The 26,934-nt window shown below is 41.8% G+C and overlaps 1 protein-coding gene across 2 annotated transcripts in view; it reads left to right on the top strand.

Annotated features, from left to right (window-relative positions):
- NACC2 (NACC family member 2) overlaps positions 1-26,934 on the top strand; it is a 79,598-nt gene that overhangs the window by 18,411 nt on the left and 34,253 nt on the right. The window contains exon 2 of one of the 2 annotated variants that reach the window (XM_073314929.1): positions 12,864-12,957. The exons of the other annotated variant lie outside the window; for it this stretch is intronic. The gene's annotated coding sequence lies outside the window, so the exon portion shown is untranslated. The remainder of the gene's footprint in view (positions 1-12,863; positions 12,958-26,934) is intronic. 2 annotated transcript variants of the gene reach the window in all.

Genomic DNA, 26,934 nt, shown 5'->3' on the forward strand with positions numbered 1-26,934 from the left:
TGCAGTGGGGGAGGTTTAGATTGGATATTAGGAAAAACTTTTTCACTAAGAGGGTGGTGAAACACTGGAATGCGTTACCTAGGGAGGTGGTAGAATCTCCTTCCTTAGAGGTTTTTAAGGTCAGGCTTGACAAAGCCCTGGCTGGGATGATTTAACTGGGAATTGGTCCTGCTTTGAGCAGGGGGTTGGACTAGATGACCTTCTGGGGTCCCTTCCAACCCTGATATTCTATGATTCTATGATTCTATGAAAGCAGAGTATCATTTTAGGAACCAGACACAGAGTTTGCCTGAACAATAGATTAATGGCTGATTAAAACAGATTCTTTTAAACAAACACTATATAAACCACAGGTTTCAGAGTAGCAGCCGTGTTAGTCTGTATTTGCGAAAAGAAAAGGAGGACTTGTGGCACCTTAGAGACTAACCAATTTATTTGAGCATGAGCTTTCGTGAGCTACGGCTCACTTCATCGGATGCATAAAGTGGAAAATACAGTGAGGAGATTTATGTACACACAGACCATGAAAAAATGGGTGTTTATCATACACATTGTAAGGAGAGTGATCACTTAAAATGAGCTATTACCAGCAGGAGAGTGGGGTGGAGGGAGAGAAAACCTTTTGAAGTGATAATCAAGGTGGGCCATTTCCAGCACATTTCCAGGAGTTAACAAGAACATCTGAGGAACAGTGGACCACTTAAATAACTAAAATCTCTATAGGCTTACGAATTACAGTGGAGACTGAGAAGATATTTTCACTGTAAGACCCAGTTTCTCAGGCACTTAAAACTATTTTGAAAAACTGTAGCGTTTGGATTGAAATTTCAAAGGCTATTTCTCAGCACATAAGTGACCGAGAAAGATCAGTAAAATTCTGATTGGCCATTGAATTACCACATCATGAAAAAAGGAGTGTTTTTTCACCTGCCAAGAAACGTTTCACACTATTTTTGTGCATATGGCTAGATAACTTGATGTTTTAAAATCAAACTAACTCAAATAAATAGCCCAGAAATGATATCATCAAGCAATTTCAGCTGAATGTTTAGACATTGACAGGAGGTAGCTCTAGCTGCAGAGTTTTTCTTGTTGTTAATGGATGAATACTAAACCTGGTTTATTTTCTGCTTTACTATACAAAGAAATAGGCAGATACATCTGTGTTTGTATGTTTAAAAGAAACTCTTATTGTGAGAGCATCTGGATTGACTGAGGGACATTCTGTATGAACCACAGAGTTTGGCTGGTTATGTGCACTTATGCCTTTTGCCAACATGGAATACATATTTTGGTAGCACAGAAGAGAACTTTAGTACCCTAAAAGTGGCCCCAGGGTGTGGATGTGATGTGCTAATTACACTAGTGAGTGATTACAACAATTGGCTCTGCCTCATGCTTCCTATGGCCTGCCTTGGGCACCTCATGATAACAAATGCACCCCTTGTAATGCATCACTGATTGAATAGTTAGATATACAGTGGGACCTCCATAATTAATTACTGTGAAGGGAATAAATCCAGTTTTAAAAAAACTTTGTGTAGCAGAATGAATTAAGGTAGTGAGGTGTTTTAACCTTAATACGGTGGCAGAGATGAATTTTTTATCTTCTGGGTCTGTGTGCTGCATAAATGTTTCCTTTTATAGACTTTAAAGGAACACTGTTAAGCATATTTTAAGAGTTGAACTTTAATTCTCTCGTGGCACGCTTGTTGAAATGTTACATATACATTCCATTTTCAATGTGACAAACTGTAAATCTCCCCTCTTTCTCTGCTTCCAGTCACACTTTCGACTCTGCATTCGTTTACTTCTGTAACTCTGATAAGCAATCCTGGATATGACTGGCAGCCATACCATCAACTGCTTTTACCTTTTCAGATCATAACTTAAGTGAGGGTTAGATGGAAGGCCTCCAAGGAAGTTCTGCAGCAGGTGCTAGAGGAAGTGGTTTTCATGATTCTTTAGGTGGTGCGCTTTCCTCTGAATCAGTACTGAACCAGTGCCGCATCACTGTGCAAGGATGTGCGATGTGGTTGGAATTGCTGTCTTCTCAGCTAATACATACTGAGGACCTGACCGTTACCTATCCCTTTGCATTTAGTTCCTGGCTAACTTCTCACTTAGGCAGATGATTTCTGCCTTCCTAAATTTCCTGTGCATTTTCAGTTGGATACAAAAGTCCCCTTTACTTTTCATAAGCTGTTGCTGTACTTGTGCAATGTGGCATTAAACAGCTGCTTGTGCTGCACCCCAGAGGTAGTTACATTTCAGTGCTGGGTACTTTGAGCCCGGCGTGTCCTTCAAAGTTTGTTCCTTCTAACTGTGCTGAAGCACCAGATCACAAAATGCCGTTCTTGCAGACAGTAGCTGTTTTTCTAATTTTCAAATGACAGTCATTTAAAATAAAAGTTATTCAGAATATTAGATTATAACAAATTCTGACGTTCAGTGTTGACCTAAAATACTGAACTTTTTTCACTTTTAGGGCAATCTGAAAATGTGCCAAGGCCCTTGACCTGTATGAGGAAAAAGTGACTGCTCAGTTGAGATGCTTAGTGAGACATCACATTCTTTTAGTCTAAATAATGTCGTCATATTATCAAACATGGGAAGTGGGAGAAGCAAAACACTCACCCAACCATCCTTGGTAGCCAAGGAAGATGTTTCAAAATTCTTTAAAAATACAGGTGGTATTTCCTAGATTCCAAATTACAGTTTTTATAGGTGAGGCAAATATCTGTACCAAAGTCTGCAGCATATAGAAATAAAGTTTAACTTACACTATTTCTGAGAAGTTTCAGAGTAACAGCCGTGTTAGTCTGTATTCGCAAAAAGAAAAGGAGTACTTGTGGCACCTTAGAGACTAACCAATTTATTTGAGCATGAGCTTTCGTGAGCTACAGCTCACTTCATCGGATGCATACCGTGGAAACTGCAGCAGACTTTATATACACACAGAGAATATGAAACAATACCTCCTCCCACCCCACTGTCCTGCTGGTAATAGCTTATCTAAAGTGATCATCAAGTTGGGCCATTTCCAGCACAAATCCAGGTTTTCTCACCCCCCCCCCCAAATTTACTCTCCTGCTGGTGATAGCCCATCCAAAGTGACAACTCTCTACACAATGTGCATGATAATCAAGTTGGGCCATTTCCTGCACAAATCCAGGTTCTCTCACCCCCTCACCCCCCTCCCAAAAACCACACACACAAACTCACTATCCTGCTGCTAATAGCTCATCCAAAGTGACCACTCTCCTTACAATGTGCATGATAATCAAGGTGGGCCATTTCCTGCACAAATCCAGGTTTTCTCACCTTCCCCACCCCCATACACACACAAACTCACTCTCCTGCTGGTAATAGCTCATCCAAACTGACCACTCTCCAAGTTTAAATCCAAGTTAAACCAGAACATCTGGGGGGGGGGGGGTAGGAAAAAACAAGGGGAAATAGGCTACCTTGCATAATGACTTAGCCACTCCCAGTCTCTATTTAAGCCTAAATTAATAGTATCCAATTTGCAAATGAATTCCAATTCAGCAGTTTCTCACTGGAGTCTGGATTTGAAGTTTTTTTGTTTTAAGATAGCGACCTTCATGTCTGTGATTGCGTGACCAGAGAGATTGAAGTGTTCTCCGACTGGTTTATGAATGTTATAATTCTTGACATCTGATTTGTGTCCATTTATTCTTTTACGTAGAGACTGTCCAGTTTGACCAATGTAAATGGCAGAGGGGCATTGCTGGCACATGATGGCATATATCACATTGGTGGATGTGCAGGTGAACGAGCCTCTGATAGTGTGGCTGATGTTATTAGGCCCTGTGATGGTGTCCCCTGAATAGATATGTGGGCACAATTGGCAACGGGCTTTGTTGCAAGGATAAGTTCCTGGGTTAGTGGTTCTGTTGTGTGGTATGTGGTTGTTGGTGAGTATTTGCTTCAGGTTGCGGGGCTGTCTGTAGGCAAGGACTGGCCTGTCTCCCAAGATTTGTGAGAGTGTTGGGTCATCCTTTAGGATAGGTTGTAGATCCTTAATAATGCGTTGGAGGGGTTTTAGTTGGGGGCTGAAGGTGACGGCTAGTGGTGTTCTGTTATTTTCTTTGTTAGGCCTGTCCTGTAGTAGGTAACTTCTGGGAACTCTTCTGGCTCTATCAATCTGTTTCTTTACTTCCGCAGGTGGGTATTGTAGTTGTAAGAAAGCTTGTAAGTGTGGTGTGGTCAGGGTGAAAGCTGGAGGCATGCAGGTAGGAATAGCGGTCAGTAGGTTTCCGGTATAGGGTGGTGTTTATGTGACCATTGTTTATTAGCACTGTAGTGTCCAGGAAGTGGATCTCTTGTGTGGACTGGACCAGGCTGAGGTTGATGGTGGGATGGAAATTGTTGAAATCATGGTGGAATTCCTCACCACGATCCATCGTCTACAGCCAAGCTCTGCGATACAACCGCATTTGCTCCAACCCCTCAGACAGAGACAAACACCTACAAGATCTCTGTCAAGCTTTCTTACAACTACCCCCCCCCCAGATGTTCTGGTTTAACTTGGATTTAAACTTGGAGAGTGGTCAGTTTGGATGAGCTATTACCAGCAGGATAGTGAGTTTGTGTGTGTGGTTTTTGGGAGGAGGGTGAGGGGGTGAGAGAACCTGGATTTGTGCAGGAAATGGCCCAACTTGATTATCATGCACATTGTATAGAGAGTTGTCACTTTGGATGGGCTATCACTAGCAGGAGAGTGAATTTGTGTGGGGGGGTGGAGGGTGAGAAAACCTGGATTTGTGCTGGAAATGGCCCAACTTGATGATCACTTTAGATAAGCTATTACCAGCAGGACAGTGGGGTGGGAGGAGGTATTGTTTCATATTCTCTGTGTGTATATAAAGTCTGCTGCAGTTTCCACGGTATGCATCCGATGAAGTGAGCTGTAGCTCACGAAAGCTCATGCTCAAATAAATTGGTTAGTCTCTAAGGTGCCACAAGTACTCCTTTTCTATTTCTGAGAAGGGCACTTGCAGTGTTAATCATCAAACTCTCTCCCTTTGTTGTTCCCTATTTATGCTCCCCCATTACGCAGTTTGCCAACACACAGGCTAATAATAAGCTTAGTAGCCACACGTACTTTGTTGCAGGGAAAATCGTTCCACACCTGAGAAAACACGCTTCCAAGGACGGGTTGTTACCATGCATCCGCGAAGGCCCGGTGATCCATAACAAAATATTTTGTTTGTGGATGCAAGGTGCTTCAATGGTAAATATCTCAACTTGACCCACAACAAAACTGAAGTGTAGACAAGCCCTTGGCTACTATACTGTTGATTATAAATCCCTACCACACCTGCATTACAACTGTACATTTTAGATGCAGTGCTATCTAGCATACATCTGAAAAACTGAGGTTACAATGAGAATTTTTTTTTTCCTTTTGTGCAGGGAGGCAGGAAAAGTTTTTCCTGACTAACAGAGTCCGAATCTCAATTGTTTATGCAAATTCTGAGCAAGATAAATAATTATTCCAGAGCAGTTTAATTTGTGAGTATGTGAAATAAAAGGTGTCTTGGAAATGAGTTATAATAATGTTTGGCACAGGGTTATTATATAATGAATTACAGCATGATGCTTCTAGAAGAATGTAGTTACTTTAGTAATTTTGGAATACTTTTGTCCCTGCCTTTTGGAGTCCTCCTTTCTGGTCAGATAAATCAAGAAAAATATATATATTTCACCATTGAAGTCAATGTGTTATTTGTAGTTGTCGAAAATTGCAGTTAAATTAACAGGACGACTACTGTAGGTTCCATGTGAGATGATGATATGAGGGTTCCACAATCCACTATGAATAATGGTGACATGGAAAAATAGGTCTTTGCCCAGATTCAGTGAAATTCTACTGTGGTGGCCCACCCTGTGAGCTGTGTCTGCTCTGTAGTCTTCTCAGTTCTCCAACTGATCTTCGAATGGGAGTCACACATACTACTCCCTTGCGCTGTATCGAATGAACAGTATATTGCACTTTGTTTCTAAACAGCATAGAAAAGTAGCTAGGAATTCATAAATCTTTACTTAAGAAACTAACCTCCAAATGGACTATTAAAGATCAGCCCAAAGAAGGTATTAAAACCTTGAAGACTTGCCTATGACTTATAGAAAATAAAGTTTCAAGAAAAAAATGATCTCATATCTGGCATGATGGGGATATTTTGTTTAGTATAAAATGTCTTCATTTCTTTTGCAAAGAATTAGATGAAACCCTTGGTTGTGGGTTTTTTAATATTTATTCTTGAAGTTATTCTTGAAGCATTAGAAAATAATTGAGTAAAATAAAATCCACAAGGTTTAAAATTACCTCTAGCTTAATGTTTTATTTAAAAGATTTTCTAACTGACATTGTGTTTAATGAATTAGGTCACACAGCTCTGAAGAGTGTTGTTTTTTTCCTTCTCTTTACATTTAAATTTGGGATTGCTTTCCTCAGCCTTCGAAATTCAGACGTTGCTCTTGTGAACCATTGTACAACATTACCGTCTCCATTTGCTTTGTCACTCCTTGTCTCCTGAGCTCGGAGAATCTCACTCTAATTATTCTAAATCACACTAGTGCAAATGAATATCCATGTTTGGAGGATTGAGACTGTGTTGTCATGGCAATCGCTGTAAGGTCATGAGAAACTCATTGATATTGTTCACTGCCTCTCCCAGGAGACTTCTGATACACTTGCAAAACTATGAATTTTGGTGTTTTGTGCATCTACTTTTCAAGTAGTTTTGAGATAATTCTGTTCAAATGATTCTTTGATGAATAACATGCTTATGTCTTGAAATAATTTGTGTCAAAACCAGTTCTAGTGTCTGGGAATGCGCTTACAGCAGTGTTCCCAAAACAATTGCCATATTTCAACAATCGGGTGCCCAGTTATGTCTACTCAAGATTATACAAATTGTGCTCTTTACTACTTGGTAACTGAAAGGTTTACAAGATCAGGTGAAATTAAATTTTTGGCTGGTTATCGTATGTCATGTGCTGACTTGTGATCTTTCTTTGTAAAGTAGAACTGGCCAGAGGTTGATACAAGTAAATGTTTTAGACTTTGTATATTAGGTGACCTTTTGAAAGAATACACTGTGCTTTGTTTTGGTTGGGAGAGGCCTGGTTTAGGCACTTCCTTTTTTAATGCAACTTTTTAAATGACCCCAACCTATATCACTTTTTCATCAACTGCTTTTTGCCCAGTTTAAAAGGGCTTTAAAGGCGCTCCATGGACAGTAAGCTTTAAAATGACCTTTTTAAAAAAATTAGGTAGATAATGGCTGTGGGAGTTTGTAGTGGACCAGAGGTCCAATCCTGAATGTACTATGATTATCAGACCACTATTGTTTTAAAATTACTTATAATTAAGCTGCTGGCAAATGCAAGGAAGCCAAAGGCTAAAACTCCATGAGTTCTCACTCCTGGCCCGAGGTTTACAATATTCCTAGATACCATTTGCAAGTTCCTAAATTCCCAAACACAATAAGGTGAATTAAGGTTAAAGTTTCAGCCTTGAATCCCCATTTCCTGACTTCTGTGCCTTTAAGACACCTTCAAAGTTAGAGTGTGTAAGAAATGACACTGTTGAGTAATGTAGCCATCATAGACTAATGCAAACAAGATTTTAGACAACATTAAATACATTTTATTATACTGGACTCTAATCATGCAGATGCTTCCTACAGTTTTAACATGATGCCTCAATGTAATAGTGGAGCTATTTAAACTTTTTAAATTGTAAACGCTCAAAGTACAGAAATAAGTGGCAAGACAATTAAAAAATCCCTCACAGTCTGTGATTGGAGATATTCCTTCTCATTGAAATCGGAGGATGGTGAAGCCACAAAACGTTTGATATTGAATGGTGTCCCAATAATAGAGCTAAAAGAGAAGAAAAATAGATGGAAGCAAAGAACAAGCAGGAGTGCGGAACCAGGGTAAAAAGGAGGTTCTGGAGAAGTGTGTACCAGTCTCCAAATCTGGGTGGACTTTTAGTAGGAAAGGCTAGAGTTCAAAATTTCCCCCATTTCAAAATGTATTTTAAAATAAATTTAAAAAAAAAATTGCTTGAGTCCAAAAAGGTATTCAAAACAGTTTTACATTTTTATATACTACACTAGTTATAAATCTTATGCAAACTTTTCCATAAGATTTTGAAATGCTAAGAGCAGCAATGACTTTCAAATGTCTTTATAGTTATAAGACTGGAAGAAGATACCACTTTAAACGTACAAAATGAATCACAGCAGGTTCTTACACTGCGAGAGCTTGGTGAACGGCTCGTGAAGAAGAATGAGGATGCTGAAGAGGACATAGTTCTAGTGGTGCAGCCTGCCGGCTGTGTCTGCAGCTCAGTGGGGAAGAGTATCAGGATCCGAAGCTAGAAGCACCACTTCAGCGTTTATTCTATCAAGCTTGGAAGAGTGGAGGAAAGGTCAAGTTGAAAACTAAGCTTCCTTTCTCAACTGAACTTTTGACCTAAAAGGCTCTCTAATTTACTGCTGACCTTTGATACTGATACTAGACACAAACTCTGTGTTTAAAGGAGACTATGTCTGAAATAGCGCAGGTGGGAGTTCTAATGGCTGAAAGATGACTTCCCAAAGAGGAGGGTTCTTCGTGCTGGAATATGATTTAGTTTCTCCCTTCTGATGGCTGCCTCCTCCCGCTCTTTGTTTTTGTGGGAGGTTTTTTAAATTGTAGATCGAAGTCCTCCTCCAAACCTTGGGAATAAGCTGCCTCTGACGTTGTTTTCCAGTGCAAAAAATTACTTTTATGCAGGCAGCTGATTCAGAACTGCAGAATCTATTGGGATGACAGTAGCTCATGAAAGCTTATGCTCAAATAAATTTCAGAGTAACAGCCGTGTTAGTCTGTATTCGCAAAAAGAAAAGGAGTACTTGTTGCACCTTAGAGACTAACCAATTTATCTGAGCATAAGCTTTCCTCAAATAAAGCTCATGCTCAAATAAATTGGTTAGTCTCTAAGGTGCCACAAGTACTCCTTTTCTTTTTTCAAATAAATTTGTTACTCTCTAAGGTGCCACAAGTACTCCTTTTCTTTTAGCCTAATCCTACTTTACTGAAGAATTAGTTAACTGACCATGTTCCACATAGGAGCCTATCTGAGTCAGGACCTCTGGAAAGTGTGAGATCAGTCCCCCAGTTTGAGCCCTCCATGTGTCCATTTATACTTCCATGTCTTCAACAGTGCAGCATAGGCTCTTGAGGAGAGCTCCTAGCTGGAATGAATTCTGCGTCATAAACTTTATCCCCTTCTCCATTTGATCTTATTCCCCTTCTCATAGTGAAATACTTTTATTTTTAAAGGCAGAGAATTGAGTTGCTATATTGTATAAGGAGATCATTGTTTCTTTGTAGGTAAGAGGAATAATGGAGCCCTTGATCCTGGAAAAACCATTAATTGCATCTTCTGTAATGTCTGCATTTCTTTGTAAACCTCAAATTATTCCTTGCATTGTCTTTTGCTGATCCTTTGGTTGACTAATATGTTCCTTTCTGCTTTAGTGAAAATAACATGTGAGTAAGCAGAGTGCCCAAATTTCTGAGCTATGTCTTGTGTTGATTTCCTAATTTCCTGAGTTGAGTGCAAGGTTCTTGGGGTTTTCAGTCCTGTGCCAGAAAGACTATTTGCTCATACAGAGTTCTTCATTGTAACGGGAAAAATTCAGTTTGATTACTTTCATGTCAGCATGCATGTCTAATGGCTTAGAAGTTATTGCAGCCATAAAATATACAGTATCATTTCTCTCTCTCTCTCTCTCTGAAATTTGACAGGATTAATATAGTCAGCATGAAATCTTAGTCATAAAGTTGACCATAAGTGATAGTAAAATTAGCTGCTGAAATCCTCTGCTTATGGAAAGCATCTTCTGTTTTTCCTTCTGGGAAAAAATATCAAGGGAATGGCATGAGAATTAGAATGGTAGTTTTCTGCATTTCAAACTCTAATACAAATATGTCTGTTTCATCTCCCTCTAGAAATTAGAAAGATAGCAAATGCTTTTAAGCTCTGAGAATAGAATAGCCTGGAGTACAATGGGTTTCTACAGTAGTTAGGATTGAGTATCCAATGAAATGAACAGTGGTGATGGTGATGGTCTAATTTCATTTTCATTGGCAGGCTGGAGTCTGTAATGTCAAGAACAGTGATACTGTTAAGATCTTGATTCCCTCCTTTCCTCCTCCTCCCTCCACCTCCCTCCCCCCGGTTTAAATCATTCTAATGCTTCTCTGTAACAGCATAAGATAGGTTGTCAGGCTAAATTGGAATGTATAAAAACATCTCCTCCTCCTTCAAAGGCAAACAGAATTTGGTATTAGCAAATGGGAGTCTACTGGCTGGAGCTCTGAAAGAATTCAGTGTACAGTAGCAAGGATATTTTGCTGCATGGAGATCCTCTCCTGGAGTGAATGATGCTCCAATTTACCTCCTGGCATGCTGGTTCTTCTTTATCAAAAGCAGTGTCTTTCCAAGCACCAGAGGTTGAAAGGAGTTAAGGTCCAAGTGAGTTGAGCTGTGAAAAAACCCCTTTCGAAAGGTAACTTAATTGCCCATTTTCATGGTGGTTTGGAGAAGTGTTGTTCTCCCTACTGTAAAGGGCAGCCTTCTGCTTTTGATTCAGTAGCTTGTTCTACCATTCTCTTCCACCTTTTCGGGAGACATAATGATCAGATTTATTAGGCATGAAGATGCAGCAGAAAATTGGAGTAGAAAACAGCATTCCTCCTAGCTGAGATGCGGAAATTCTCTGAAGTTGAATTTCCTTCTGAGTGGGTGCACTGCACTTACAAAAAGGTTACAGTGCCGTGCTAAGTAGCTGGCCTTACAAGCCAGTCCAGCTTCCTTTTGGTCCCCCTTCCATCAGACTCCATCAGAATTGTTCTGGGAAGTTAAGGCACGTTGCCCAGTTTGACCAGTTCTGAATCTGATTATACAAAGAGATGTAATCTTTTATCAGCTCAACTTTAAAACTCCTCACCTATGTTTTTGTTTAATAGTTTCTTGTGTAATACAGAACACTGTATATCAATTGTAACTAGTTTTTCCTCTTCAAAGGTCTATTTCTGTAAATAATATAACGGTTCTTGGAAACCAGTAAGAAGCTAGGGGGCTTTAACATCTCTGTTATAAATCATAAAGTTAAAAGCAGGGAAGAGAGAGACTCTAGGTGACCTAGTAACTACTATGTCCCCCTACCATGTAGTAAATTTTCCAACGCTTTGTCCTGTCTGTTAGATGCTGTAGTTGCATCAGTGATTATCAGGAAATGCTTAAAAGGACCCATAGCAATGTTATGAGGCTACACATTTAATCTACTAATGGCTCTATCCTGCAGTTCTCACACACAGAACACTAACTGAGCACATTATGGATTAACTTCTCTACATGTTTCTTTAAGGAAAATAGAACACTCAACCAGCTTGTAGGCAATGCAAATCTCTTTAAAAATGCAATTCTTGTAAGTAGTAGAATTTTGAAATGTTGTTTAAAAAATAAAGATCCTATGCCAAAGTTCAGCCCAGAACAGGAGTAATATGGGTACATTAATTCACAGAAATAGAAGAATTTCAGGAAAAACATTCATAGGTTAAGATCTATTGAGAACCACTGCTGCAGAGAGCAATCCTGCATTGGCCAGGATGCACAAAAATATGCGATGTCATTTCCTTTTCTGATTTCTGTCCTCCTTTCAACTTAGTTATCAAAAAAGTGGGTATCTTCACTGAAAGAATTCAAGGGTCTGATAGTTCTTAAAACAATGTGAGAAATACAAATTTGTAGTATTGTTGATTTTTCTGCTTCCTAATCCATGTTGGGAATACATTTCCTTGAAATATCAGTCTGTGAACTGTATTGTGACTACGAACTTCATTTGAAACCAAGGCAATTTCTCTGTCCGGGTACTATGTAATAAACAGGTGGACGTGACTTCACACTGTAGCTATCATAGAAATGGTGGTGAACTTGGGAAGAGTTCATTACAGAATTGTCAAAGAATAAGGTTTTTCCAGAAGGATGTGTTGTATAGCTCTAGTAAATGGTTACTGTCTGAAGAATGTATGAAATGTGTGGTACCTCAGACTTCAGTCCTACAAATGTTCCCTTCCCTCTTAAAAGAGGAAAAATTGCTGTAGGACTGTTTTTGAAATGTAGCTGCTATAATTTTTAAATTTTAATAATAAATTACCATTAGTATGAGGCTTATATAATACACACCTCATTATTGCTTACTCAGAATAATTTCACAGCCTCCTTATAGAACCTTGGAACTTTATTTGCTGAGTATAAAATATGCAGAAATGCATGAATAGTTTTAAGACTTGGTACCCTAAACTAATACAGTGTGCTTTTTTTTCTAAACCATGATTGAAGTCAAATTAACATATTTACCTTCAGTGCTCCCAGGAGCAGCATTAAAAAATTCAAGAGGTGATTCAGAATAGTCTCCCATTTACTATATTTAAAGCTGGATTTCATTTCTCAATTAAAACCATGCAAACACTTGACTCCCTTTCAATTTAGCAGTCTGTTTTCTTCTTTTGTAATTCTTTGGACACTTGTAGCATTATTGGTAGCCTTATTATTGTCCCCCAAGTTCCCAAAAGGTAGTGTGTGTGGGTGGGGGGAGTGATTTAATGGAAATATCGTTTGAACCCTTTATTATTAATGTATGTATGTATTTATTATTTTAACTCAGAACAAGGGAATGAGAGTCAGGGCCACCTGGGTTTCAATCGTGACTCTGATTCAGGGTGTGACCTTGGATAAATTACTTAACCACTCTCTGCTTCGATTTTATCCTTAGGTGGATACCTACTTCCCAGAGGGTTAATTATTGTTTCTAAACCACTTTGAGATCCTCAAAAGAAAGGTGCTGTGTAAATGAAACATAAGGTGATGTAAGTTTATTAAAACAATTTTTAATAGTTTTACAACTAAATATGGACTCTAATAATTCCATTATTCTTCCTAAACATTGCCCAGAAGACACTAGTTGTCTTGCTTTTGCTGTGACTTATTTAGAAAGCTACAGAGTGAAGTTTAGTGGTGGAAATTGACACATCTAAGGCAGAGTTTCCACGAAGAAGCCAGTAAGAAAGATGTTGGGGGAATGAGTGCTGAAAAGGTAGCCTGCACCAGCAAGACAATTCAAGGTCCATGCCTGAGAGTATAAAAAGGCAGAGGGGACCAGGGAAATCATCAATGTCTCTTACGTGACTGGAGAAGATTGTGAGGAGCTGACCTACATTACAGACATATCCTTAGCTGGTGTAAATTAATGGAGCTATGCTGAAAGAAGCTATTGTGATGTACACCAGCTGAGGATCTTTCTCACCATGTGCTAGAAATGTTGCTATTTCTTTTTTCCATTCCTTCTGCCAAGCTGACATGCCTCAGCTTTGGAACCTATTTTAGCAGACTTTCTTAAAAAGTGGGTTGTTAATAAGTGGTAAGAATTGTGTGGCAAAAAAGAACTTATTTTTGTGGGTTTTTTTGGCTAATTGCCTTGTAAGTATTACACAGTGTTGCAGCAAACTTTCCTGGATTTCACAACTGCAATGGGTCTTGTCTAACTGGCCAGGAAGATTTAAAAAATAAATAAGAGAGACAAATCACTCCTACTTCTGTTTTTTGCAGTGATAATGGTTTCTTTTGTGGTGAAAAGACTCCTCGCATCCAGGCTTTACCCTTCCTTCATTGACCCACATTAAAATTCTTTGCCTCTTGATCTAAGGATCTCAAAATGTGTCATCACCTTTAATAAATTAAAGCCAAGCAGCCCTCTGAGGTAGGTCGCTATTTTAGAAATGAGTAAATTGAGGCACAGTGAAGTGATTTGCATAAGGTCACACAGGGTGCATCCCAATGCTTGTTGAAGTCAGAGAGTCGGTGTCAGCAGGGGGTTGAACACAGTAGTCCTGACTCTTAGTCTCTGCTACAACCACTAGACTAGACTCCCTAGTACATTTATGAAATGATCAATGTTAAAACAGGCTGCCCCTGCATAAATGAAAGTGCCCAAAAGAAAATTCCAGTACAGGAGTAATTGCATACTACTAGGAATATATATTCTTTTTTCTGACAGTTAAGAGGGAAATGGGACATCTTTATAAGGCAAAGCCCTGATCATGTCATAGGAGAAGTTAAGAATATTACCACTGATCAGTTAAAATGGATGTGATCTCAACCCTATCTTAGAAGTTGTGCTCTTTCTAGGGATGCAAAATAATTTAGACCACATGTTCCGAGCTTATGTTTTTATCATGAAGTGAATATTCAGCATCTGTCTGAGCTTGTTCTAATTGTATTGAATTTTGTGCTGAGAACGATTTTGTACTAAAGATTTAGAAGCAGCATCTGCTTAGCAGCTTCAAGTCTGATTCTAATGAGTCAGTCCAGTGGCATGACGTATTCCAGATCAAAAGTACATTTGTCATTGTTCGGTCTCCCCCTTTCACACTGTTCCATAATAAAAGACCAAGATTTACTCTAAGTTAATGGGCAATAAATATAAATCAAATTAAAGGAAATAAATGTTTTCGTGCACAGGTAGTGTATCTGTGGAACTCACTGGTGCAGTAATCAGAGTCAGTGTGGTTGGACTGAGAGAAGCAAAGGATAATTTTATGATCAATAATATTTGTATAGTTATTCTTCCTACTATATAATAGGATAGTAAAATTGCATATCTTATAGTATACTCTGATCTCTCCGATTTCAAAAGTAACTATGCCTACTGCCAGTATACTACATCCTAACAACTAGCCATAGCCATTAGGATTGCTTTTTCACCTTCTTTGGAAGCCTCAATTATTGATTGCTGTTGAACATAGGATTACTGGGCTTGGACGACCATTGGTCTGCATTGGAAAATAGGATTTGTCGTGTGCGCCAGCAATTCGACAAGCAAGACATACATTCTAGCAAATAGGAAACAAGGCCTTTTTTGGTGTTAATAATATGGGCATGGTAAGATTTTACGGTGCTGAAATACAATAATTTGAGTGTTGGCTACTAAAAGCTGTTGATTGGATGATGAATGAAAGATCTTTGAATTTTTACTGAATACCTTTATACTCTCTGGCTGTGAAATGAGATGTCAGTTTCATGGTTCTGACATACTTAAGACCATTCTGGGGAGAAAAAGGGGTTCAAGCAGCTGATGTTTGGCTTTGGGGTTTTGTTCTTAGCAATCCCATTTGTCCAACACATAGTTCAGAGAAAGCACTTAGTTCTGAGGAACCCCACACCCCGTTCCCTCTTACTTTTGAGGATGGTTGCCCTATCGGAGTGAGGACCTAAAAATGTATGTTTGAGAAAGGGCAGGGAATAGAGGGCTATCACTGTCTTGTGGTAATCTGTATCCCAGATAAACAGGATAATGGCTGGAAAATCAGCAAACTAGAACAAAATTGCTTGTTTGTTCACTTGAGACACAAGTTGGCCTAGCTAAAATTTGGTGGGCTGTGTGGCTGACCGGCACTGAATTCTCACTCCACTGTTTAAATTGCTAATTAGATTGCATCTGAGAAGCAACATAAAATAGGAGTAAACGGACTTGGCTTCACAAATTTAGTGGTTTAAATATTTTCCCAGGCAGGAAAAAACATTTGCTGTTCAAGCAAAACCTATAAATCTTGGAAAGTGTCCCAGAGTGACATGTTTACCTGTTTGGATCAGTGCATTTTGTAGAGTAGAAAAACACTTTAATCCCCTGCATAATTATTTTACTTTTTTAAAGGGAATTTTAAACTAATGTAAGGGAGACCTAGTAAGTGACGGTTGGGGACGAACCACAGTGAAGAGGGATCCATGTGTAATGATGATTGCTTCATTTTGTATCATATTCATCTGAAAAACAGCCCCTTTCCTTATCCCCACAGTCCAGGGGGGCTAACCACAATTATAGCTTTTGCTGACACATATAGCTGGTTGCTAATCTCTTCTCAAAACTTACTAACTTTAGATATTGCTCAGTTGATTTGGTAGGATCTTTGAATATTTAAAACTATGGCCATTGTGTTAATATATATTTCTAAAGTCCCTAGTGCAAATGTTTATTGTAATTTACTTATCAGGGAGTTGCAGCCATCTTTATTTTATGAGAAACAGTAAGAAGGGATAACTCCATACTGAAGGTTCCTTGATGTGGATGTGGTTAAAGCTTTGAAAATAGTGTCCTTGGAACTGCCACCCTGTTATAATGTGTCATGGAATGCAAGTCTCCTCTGTTGAGCTGAAGGCCTAGAGCTCAGTTGATTTACTGGTAGGTAGATCTTGTAAAATTCAGTCAGATTGTAAGAGTGGTTGGGGATTCCCCCTTAAACAGAGAGAATGAGGGACTGGGATGGAGGAGGTCCTGGAGGAATTCCTTAGGAGCAGCCAAACATCAGGAAAAGACTTAGTCTGGGGTTTGTTTGGTTTGGTTAAAAACAAGTAAAGCCAAATCCAGTAGGTGATACATTCGGATTTATTACGAGGTATGTTTACTGTGTTTGAAGCAGGATCAGAACTCACGTGACTTACACATGTGCATTACAAACTGAAGCAACCATGTGACCTTACTACTGTTACCCTCCTCTCTTGTCAAGATATGTCTTAAATTAGAGCAGAATCCTGGTCACTTACTCAACTAGTTGGTAGGTATGTCCACACTGCAACGTAAGCCCGGCCTTGAGCTCAGGCTCAAGACTAACCCACCTTATGTCTACACTGCAATTGTGCTAACTCAGGGCTTGGGTCCAGAGTCCCAGGACTTTGCAGAAGTGGAGGGTCCAAGCTCGAGTTAAGCTGGGACGCAGGCTCCAAGCCCTATTGCTTTGCAGCATAGATGCAGCCTCACTAGACTCAGGTCCCAGGGGTCAGCAGGAAGTATCCCACAATTCCTTGGGACAGCTTCGCTAGTCCTGTCTATCCCAATAACCTGCAATCTGCTCTATTGAAGATGGAAGTCATGCCCGCCCTTTGCAAATGGCAGCAGCTCAGGTCAGCGTTAACTTATTCTCTTCTCATCATCAATCTGCAAACACGCTGTCGGAGAGCCTCCTGGGTTTGCAATGGACAGCAAACCAATCAAGCCTTTTGCAAAGCAAGCTGCTTTCTGGTAATGTCAGGGGCGGGAAGGAAAGTTTTCCCACAGTGCATCATGGTTCTAGGGCTAGAGAGGCCATGTTTAGGGGGGAACTTTGGGATATGATTACTTTGACTCAGGTCTGCACACTGCAGGGTGGACACCAGAGCCATAGGTTCAAGCATAGTTTAGAAAAAGTCTTAACATAGGGTTAAAATACAACGTAGATTCTTAAGCCCAGAGTTCCATAACATGGTCAACTGACTCGAGTCAAACTAAGCCTGGGCTTATGTTGCAAAGTAGACATTCACAGTGAGACTGCTCGCATGAATAAGGCAAGCAGGGTGTGGCTTACATAGGGTGACCATCTTTTTAAAAGGAAAAAGCGGGACACATGCAGGAGCCCTGCCGTTTGACCAGGCTGGAAGCTGGAGCTGAGCCATGATAAGAGCTGCTGAGGGAGTCCAGGCCCCTCCGCCTGCCCTGTGAGGCCCCTGGACCATGTCCCTGGCCCGCTCCCTGGGCAGCTCTTACTAGTGCCTGGCTCCTGCTTTTGGCCTGGCCAGGAGGCAAGATCTTGGTGGGGGGAGAAAGAGGAGGAGCAGGGGGTGGGGCCTTGTGGAAGGGTGGGGCTAAGGCCCACCTCAGTCCCCACACACACACACACACACACACACACACAAGAAAGAGGCTTGCCACTGCTCCTGAGCCTCGGGCAGGTGCGGCACAGCACCGCAGGGAACCTGGGACAAATGCTGTCCTGGAGTCATTCAGCCTGGGACCGGGACTTGAACTCTGCATTTTAGGACTGCCTCACCCAATTTGGGATGGGTGGTCACCCTAGGCCTATAAATTAGTTTGAAAATCCTTTGGGGCAGAGTCCATGTTTGAACACATATGGAGCTCTATATAGATATCATTAAGCGGTTTTGCAGCTGCTCCAAATGTTTCTGTGCCTCCTTGCATACGTTTATCTCCTACTAGAGTCACAAGGTTCAGTAGAACCTTTTTATTATACATATGAATATGATTTTGTCACAGTAAAATTAGGCAAAATTCACAGGACAGTCATGGTAAAAATGTACAAAATCCGGGTATGGTCATGGCAGGGCTGAAGCCAGCGCCCAGTCATGGAGATCTGTTAAAGGCATGGAATCCGTGACCTCCATGACCAAATCATATCCTTAATTAAACATATGCCGGCCCTGGCCAATTCTTGTTTAGAATGTAGTATAATGGTAGTTAGACTGGTGTTCGTTTCTTATGACTGGACTTTCATATGCTGGAGATTCAAGGGGTGTTTTTTTAATAGAACTAGTAGAATTATTTTCCTTAATGCAGTATCAGACTTGTTAGTGCCTAATAAAGTTTTATTTCTTACATGAAGATGTGAAGAAGAGCTCTGTGTAAGCTCGAAAGCTTGTCTCTCTCACCAACACAAGTTGGTCCAATAAAAGATACTACCTCACCCACTTTGTGCGTCTCATACCATGGGACCAACACGGCTACAACAACTCTGCGTAAATCCAGTTGAGGGCATTTTGTAGAAATTGGGGTGGGGAGCACCAGGAACTCGCCCCTCTCGCAGATAAGTTCTTCAGATCACTTTTTTTCTTCACGTTCTTTTTACTGCATTCAGTCACAACACGATGATGTAATGACACATCACCGTATGACATCTAGATTTGTCATAATAGCCACCATTGTGCACAGTTCTCCTTTTATATTTTACTATAACAACTGCTTATGGATTAGTATCTGCAGCTGACTCAAGGCAAGTAGTGGCAGTGAACCAAGCCTCAACACTGTGACTTAGCCCCAGTAAGGAGGTGGCAGGTAGTATGGTGTGGCTACAGGGAAGAAACAAAAGAGATCATTGATACAACCCAGTATTCACTTAATGAACTGGTTGATGCGAGAGGTTCCATCAGAGAGGTGCCTGACTTAAAATCCTGGTTTTATGTACAAGTGAAATGAATTTAGTGGTCTCGTTATTTGCCATGTGGGTAGCAAGTCAAAACAGAAGAATATTTGGTACGATTTGTTCCGTCTCTCAGCACTGGAATAGCAAGGAATGCGGGACCGGACTGTGCTGAGCAGTATGAGGGAAGCGGGTATAGAATGTTGTCGTGCCATTGCAGACTTTAACTAGTACTTGTTGGGCTTTTATGAGCAATTTTAACTTACATTTTGAAAGAAACTAGAAAATAAAAATACATGGCAGTCTCCTGTGTGGAGAAAAATACTGCAATAGCTATTCTAAAGCTTCTCTGTATGAGCCCATTCTGCATGTCTCGCTGTCATTAACAATAACCATTCATGAGCTATAGATATTTAGCTTATTTGTGTTCTCTTAACACCTTTCCGTTTCATAACAGTAATTACCTTTTACAGTTTTAGCTTAAAGGCATATTGAACTAAGCGGTGGTGTCTGCCATCATTCCTTGTAATCCTGTAGCGAATCAAAGCAACTTTTCACAAAACAAGATTCTCTTACTATTGCAAAAGAGCTTTGGGGAAATCTGGTTTTTGTGGTTAAGGATCTTACTCTGATGCACAAGGAAAATTATGTGTAGCTTTTATTTGGCCCAAAGGATTCTTACAACATTATCCGTATTTCCTTTAATTTGTGGGATTTCTAGTAAATGGGCTTAAAAATAGGTCTGGGCAAAATGCCAGGGTACATTTGAACAGCAAAAAAGCTTTGTACACTCTGAGCAGCTTGCTTTCACTTCTCTCTACACGCAGATTGTATTAACTGCAAAAAAAGGGGTAAATGGTCACCTTTCGGAGTGACTTGTGATTTCTCTTCTGCAACTCCTTTAAGGTAGAAACTATGAAAAAGATGTTCTGACTGACAAATGTTCTGTACCATTTTTGACTATACTTCAGTTGAAATGGAAACAGAAGTTCCAGAAGGAGGCAGAAGGTGGTTACTAGTAATAATCATAACACAAGAACTTTGCGGGACTCACTGGCATCAACGTCTAACACCCCCACGGTCGATGAGGTTTCTTTGCCCTGGAAACAACATAACATTGAGAAAATAGAAGAAAAATGTAATGAGTTTTTTTCATCTGTTCATTCTCAGCAGTGTCTTCTATCTTTTTGTCTAAGGGTTTGTCTACACGAGTATTTAGTTCATGACAAGCTGGGATGGTATGAATCTAGTCTGCTGTGCATTAATTGTCGGTGTGACGCTTGGTCACGCGCACTGTGGTGTGCTTTTATCTACTCCCAGTTCCAAGCAGGGTAGCACATTGACAAACTACTGTAGTGTGTCGGCAGGGTCCACAAGGATAGATAGCATTTGGTAGGCTAATGCAGAGTAGTTTTACACTTCAGCTTGCTGAGAACTAAATGTTCATGTAGACAAGCCCTAAGACAGGGAAACATAGTGATGGTGATTATGTTGCATAGATTCAATAGCAGTATGACTTGAAAATCTGATTACCTTTCTCCCTTTGGTGATATTTAGCTTGCTCTTTGCTTAGAATCAGTTAGTTGAGTTCAGATGATTGCAAAATGCTTTTTTTCTTGAGGACAGCCACCCAAAAAGCCTAAAATAATGGCATGGTGCACCAGTGAGTGGAGTCCCAGTGGTAAAATAAAGAAACGTGGAAAAAGTTGCAAAGAATATAGATAACAGTAAACCATCTTTCCTTCACCTTGATCTGTCATGTAGCTCACGCGTTCTGCTGTTTCCTAAAATTTGTCTTGTGGGAAGTTATTTTTGTCCTAGTTACTGAGATTTGGTTGATTTGATTTTTAACTGGAGCTTTGAACATAGCTCTGTAAAAACATATTTTACTTTGCGTGCCCTGGACGCTTTCCTCTCCTATTGCTACTTACCTTTGTGGACATTGAGGAGGAAGGTTTTGAGCTTCTTCAGAGCAGAAATGTGCTATTAGAGTGCCTCAATCACAGGAGCATTATGAGCCCCTACATAGTAGCAAAGATAAAAATGTCACTTTGGGGTCAGGTCTGTGGAGATAGGATTATGTCTTTGTTTTATGGGTCACAGTTGCCAAGGAACTCTGCTTCTGGTGCTTTATATGGAGAAGAGTATGGGTAAAAAGCATAGATATCTGGGTCCCTGAGGTCATTGTTGTGCTAAAATCTATGCTTTTGTCAGTGATGGTCTTGGCCTTCCATAAAAACTTGTGCCTGATAAAGGAGTAAGCTTTTAAAGAGAAATTATTTATGCCGTCGACAGTAATGTAGTAATAATATTTTCTATCCAAGGATCTTGAACTGCTTTATGGATATTAACCCTCACAGCATGCCTGTGAGATAGGAAAGTATTGTTAATTCTCTTTTACAGATGGGCAAATCACTTCACCTCTCTTCCTTGGGCTACGTCTACGCTACAAAGTTAAGTCAACTTAAGTTATGTCGATGTACAGCCACCGCTACAATTAAACCGCTGTTGCATGTCCACACTATGCTCCTTGTCGCAGCTCTTGCATCGACACAGAGAGCAATGCACCCACTATGCAACTGGCCATGGGGTGTTTTGGGAAGGGTTTTAGCCACTTTTCAACTGCCCTGGTAACTTGTGAGCCAGCCATCTCTGTCAGAAAGCATGGATCCTGCAATGCTCTTCAGTATTGTGCTGTGTGCTATGAACACAAGGCTATAAGAGGAGCTCAGTGGGGGGCTATTTGGCTGACGGGGACCTTGAAGGAACAGTTTAACACTGAGCCACAGTAATGTGTGTTGCTGTAGTGTGCTGAGCCTGGCATTGTTTGTTTGTACTGTATTCTGAACCTCGTAATGATTGCTGTGTGTATCCAACTATAACAACTATAACAATGCACGGGCACCTATTACTATTGTCTTGAATGTTAGCAGCAGCCACCATGTGATGGAGAATAATAAAGATAAATTCAGTTTCCATAATTAGATTTTTATTGCACATCCATGCAAACATACCTATGTCATGCTGAGGTAAACTTCAAACACGCAGGGGGAAAGTATTTTTGAAGGGGATGAAACAGGGAATTCACAAGCACATACACCCAGCTGTGAGAGCATCGTTAGTGTATGCGCGGCTGTTGAGTTTAGTCACCCACGGGGTGGTGTTAGGATTGCCAGGTGTCTGGTTTTCAACTGGAACGCCCAGTCGAAAAGGGACCATGGCAACTCCAGTTGGCATTGCAGACCGGACCGTTAAAAGTCTGGTCGGCGGCGCAGCAGAGGCGCAGAGCTAAGGCAGGCCTGCCCTAGCTCCACGCGGCTCCTAGAAGCGGCTGCCAGGTCCTTGTGATCGCTAGGCACGTGGGCAGCCAGGGAGGCTCTGCGCTTTGCCCCCTCCTCAGTGCCGTCTCTGCAGCTCCCATTGGCCGTGAATCGCAAGCAGTGGGAGCTGTGGGGGCCGACCCTTTCCATTGAACAGGATACTTACCCAGTTAGATACTCATATTTAACTTGTTTTGAAAGACTTTGTCATATCTTTTACCATTGGTGGGTACCTGCAACATCCATTTGTGTTAACTGAGCTCTGCAGCTCCAGAACTCCATGCAGGAGCACTGGATTGACCTGATCCCACATGAGTGAGAGGCTAGAGCACTAGTTGTATCCAGATCCCATCATCTCTATCTGGAATTCCCAGTCTCTCTTCCTGGCTATGGATTGAATCACAGGAGCACATTCCTCCTGCTCAGTGAGAAGAGGAAAAATTTGAAATTAAATGTTTTGTGTAAAATGCAGAAAAAAATAGAGAGGAAAAATGGAACATGTTGTATCTGCAGAGTCTCAGTAACTTAGTGGAAGTGTTTTTCCTCTCACTCTCGCAGAGCTGAGAACCATAGAATCTAGCAATCTAGGATACTGTTTTCCCCTGAATCTCTTGCCTCTTTTGGTTTCAGTGAACTTGGCTTAGCAGCTTCAAAGATCTTGGAGATAAAAAATTCTTCCATTTCTGGGACTAACTTTTCAGTCAGGTGATTTCTTTTCACACAGTCCTGTAATGCCAGGCTGGCAACCTTCAGAGCTCTAAAGCTTTAGCTGAATCCCAAATTCTAGCTGTTCTTCAAATTTACTTCCCTCACCTAAGATATAGTTCCCAGCTGCCCTGAAGAAAAAGGCTCCTAGCCCAAGGTTAAATTAGCAACTGCAGCTCACTATAGTAGTGATAATCCGCTCGATTTTTTTAAAATAGTTAGCATGATGATCTGCTTGCCATGGTGTTGGCTATTAGTAGATGAAGGAACTCCTTAACTGTTTTAACACCAGTGAGTATGAACTGTTATAGCAGTGAAGGACCATCATAGGTGCATCTGGGGCTACTCTGTGCTGGTTGAGGTCTGTCTTGGAAGAAAGAAAAGGAGTACTTGTGGCACCTTAGAGACTAACCAATTTATTTGAGCATGAGCTTTCACGAAAGCTCATGCTCAAATAAATTGGTTAGTCTCTAAGATGCCACAAGTACTCCTTTTCTTTTTGCGAATACAGACTAACACGGCTGTTACTCTGAAACCTGTCTTGGAAGAGGATGCCACAGAGGTTCCAGTTTGAAGCGAAACCCAGGCTCCAATGTTGTGGCATGCACACATGCCATTGTTCTCTTCCTCCCCAATCCCCAGAGCTCAGTGTGGACATGAACCATTTCAGCAAAATCACAGAAAATCCTGGGTTGAAATTTCAGTGTCGTAGCTGGTTCTTGGCTGTATGTTTCCTGTCCTTTGAGCCTGGCTCTGTTGGATGCCAGTCTGGAAGCTGGGTAGATGCATGAGTTGCTACTGTCAATTTACTATGCTTCCCTAAATTCGCTCTCCTCAACAAGCTACATCTTAGTTATCATCTTCTCACCTGAAAAAAGAAAAGGAGTACTTGTGGCACCTTAGAGACTAACCAATTTATTTGAGCATGAGCTTTCGTGAGCTACAGCTCACTTCATCGGATGCATACCGTGGAAACTGCAGCAGACTTTATATATACACAGAGAATATGAAACAATACCTATTCCCACCCCACTGTCCTGCTGGTAATAGCTTATCTAAAGTGATCATCAGGTGGGCCATTTCTAGCACAAATCCAGGTTTTCTCACCCTCCACCCCCCCACACACAAATTCACTCTCCTGCTGGTGATAGCCCATCCAAAGTGACAACTCTTTACACAATGTGCATGATAATTAGGTTGGGCTATTTCCCTCACAAATCCAGGTTTTCTCACATCCCCCCACCCCCATACACACACAAACTCACTCTCCTGCTGGTAATAGCTCATCCAAACTGACCACTCTCCAAGTTTAAATCCAAGTTAAACCAGAACATCTGGGGGGGGGGTAGGAAAAAACAAGAGGAAACAGGCTACCTTGCATAATGACTTAGCCACTCCCAGTCTCTATTTAAGCCTAAATTAATAGTATCCAATTTGCAAATGAATTCCAATTCAGCAGTTTCTCGCTGGAGTCTGGATTTGAAGTTTTTTTGTTTTAAGATAGCGACCTTCATGTCTGTGATTGCGTGACCAGAGAGATTGAAGTGTTCTCCGACTGGTTTATGAATGTTATAATTCTTGACATCTGATTTGTGTCCATTTATTCTTTTACGTAGAGACTGTCCAGTTTGACCAATGTACATGGCAGAGGGGCATTGCTGGCACATGATGGCATATATCACATTGGTGGATGTGCAGGTAAACGAGCCTCTGATAGTGTGGCTGATGTGATTAGGCCCTGTGATGGTGTCCCCTGAATAGATATGTGGGCACAATTGGCAACGGGCTTTGTTGCAAGGATAAGTTCCTAGGTTAGTGGTTCTGTTGTGTTGTATGTGGTTGTTGGTGAGTATTTGCTTCAGGTTGCGGGGCTGTCTGTAGGCAAGGACTGGCCTGTCTCCCAAGATTTGTGAGAGTGTTGGGTCATCCTTTAGGATAGGTTGTAGATCCTTAATAATGCGTTGGAGGGGTTTTAGTTGGGGGCTGAAGGTGACGGCTAGTGGCGTTCTGTTATTTTCTTTGTTAGGCCTGTCCTGTAGTAGGTAACTTCTGGGAACTCTTCTGGCTCTATCAATCTGTTTCTTTACTTCCGCAGGTGGGTATTGTAGTTGTAAGAAAGCTTGACAGAGATCTTGTAGGTGTTTGTCTCTGTCTGAGGGGTTGGAGCAAATGCGGTTGTATCGCAGAGCTTGGCTGTAGACGATGGATCGTGTGGTGTGGTCAGGGTGAAAGCTGGAGGCATGCAGGTAGGAATAGCGGTCAGTAGGTTTCCGGTATAGGGTGGTGTTTATGTGACCATTGTTTATTAGCACTGTAGTGTCCAGGAAGTGGATCTCTTGTGTGGATTGGACCAGGCTGAGGTTGGTGGTGGGATGGAAATTGTTGAAATCATGGTGGAATTCCTCAAGGGCTTCTTTTCCATGGGTCCAGATGATGAAGATGTCATCAATATAGCGCAAGTAGAGTAGGGGCTTTAGGGGACGAGAGCTGAGGAAGCGTTGTTCTAAATCAGCCATAAAAATGTTGGCATACTGTGGGGCCATGCGGGTACCCATAGCAGTGCCGCTGATCTGAAGGTATACATTGTCCCCAAATGTGAAATAGTTATGGGTAAGGACAAAGTCACAAAGTTCAGCCACCAGGTTAGCCGTGACATTATCGGGGATAGTGTTCTTGACGGCTTGTAGTCCATCTTTGTGTGGAATGTTGGTGTAGAGGGCTTCTACATCCATAGTGGCCAGGATGGTGTTATCAGGAGCAGGTGAGCACCTGAGTTAGCAATCTGTCTGTACTGGAGATGAGGAAGAGGTTGGCAGAGATAGCTTTTGGAACTGAGAAGAGAGATTTATGGTTCTTCTATAATTAAATGTACTCAGTTTTACTTTCCAGCTAGCAGTGTCAGTGCAGTAAACCAGTGGTTTTCAAACTGCGGGTTGCAACCTTTACTGAGTCGTGGAATGTAAGGCACTGGGTCGCAGCAGCTCTGGTCAGCCCTGCTGACCAAGCTGTTAAAAGTCCCATCAGCTGTGCTGCCTGGCTAAGGCAGGCTAGTTCCTACCTGTTCTGACACCACGCTGCCCCTCCCCCCCCGCCCCTGAAGCACTGGATCCGCACTTCCATTGGCTAGTTCCTGGTCAATAGGAGCTGGAGGGGCGGTGCCTGCAGGCGGGATCCGCTTGTGCGCCTCCGCCTAGGAGCCGGACCTGCTGCTGGCCACTTCCGGGGTGTGGTCTGTGATGCCAGGACAGGCAGGAAGCCTGCCTTAGAACCCCCGCTGCGCCGCTGACCGGGAGCCGCCCAAGGTAAGCCCGTGCCCCAATCCGCAGCCCTGAGTTCCCCCCAAACCCGGAACCCCTTCCTGTACCCCAAACCCCTCATGCCCAGCCCCACGCCAGAGCCTGCACCCAGAACCCTGACGCCACCCCAACCCTCTGCCCCATCCCTGAGTCGTCATCCCCCCCCCCGACTCGGAGCCCCCTCCTGAAGCCCAAGCCCCTCATCCCTGGCCCCAGCCCAGAGCCCTGACCCCCACCCCTATGCCCGCCCCCCAGACCCAGAGCCCCCTCCTGCACCCCAAACCCCTCATTCCTGGCCTCAGCCCAGAGCCCTGTCCCCCTTCCACACCTTTGCCCCAGCCCAGAGCCCCCTCTCACATTGTGTACCCCTCATTCTCAGCCCTCTGCCCCAGCCCTGAGCCCCTCATCCCGAGCTCCGCTGGGTCGCGGGCATCAACAGTTTTTTTCAACTGGGTCACCAGAGAAAAAGTTTGAAAACCACTGCAGTAAACAGATATGCCCACATTGGGTGATGGGAGAAGACGCAAGTGGCTAACAAATGGCACCAACTGTCACCACTCTCC

This window comes from Lepidochelys kempii, chromosome 16, assembly GCF_965140265.1.
Source record: "Lepidochelys kempii isolate rLepKem1 chromosome 16, rLepKem1.hap2, whole genome shotgun sequence".
Taxonomy (NCBI): domain Eukaryota; kingdom Metazoa; phylum Chordata; order Testudines; family Cheloniidae; genus Lepidochelys; species Lepidochelys kempii.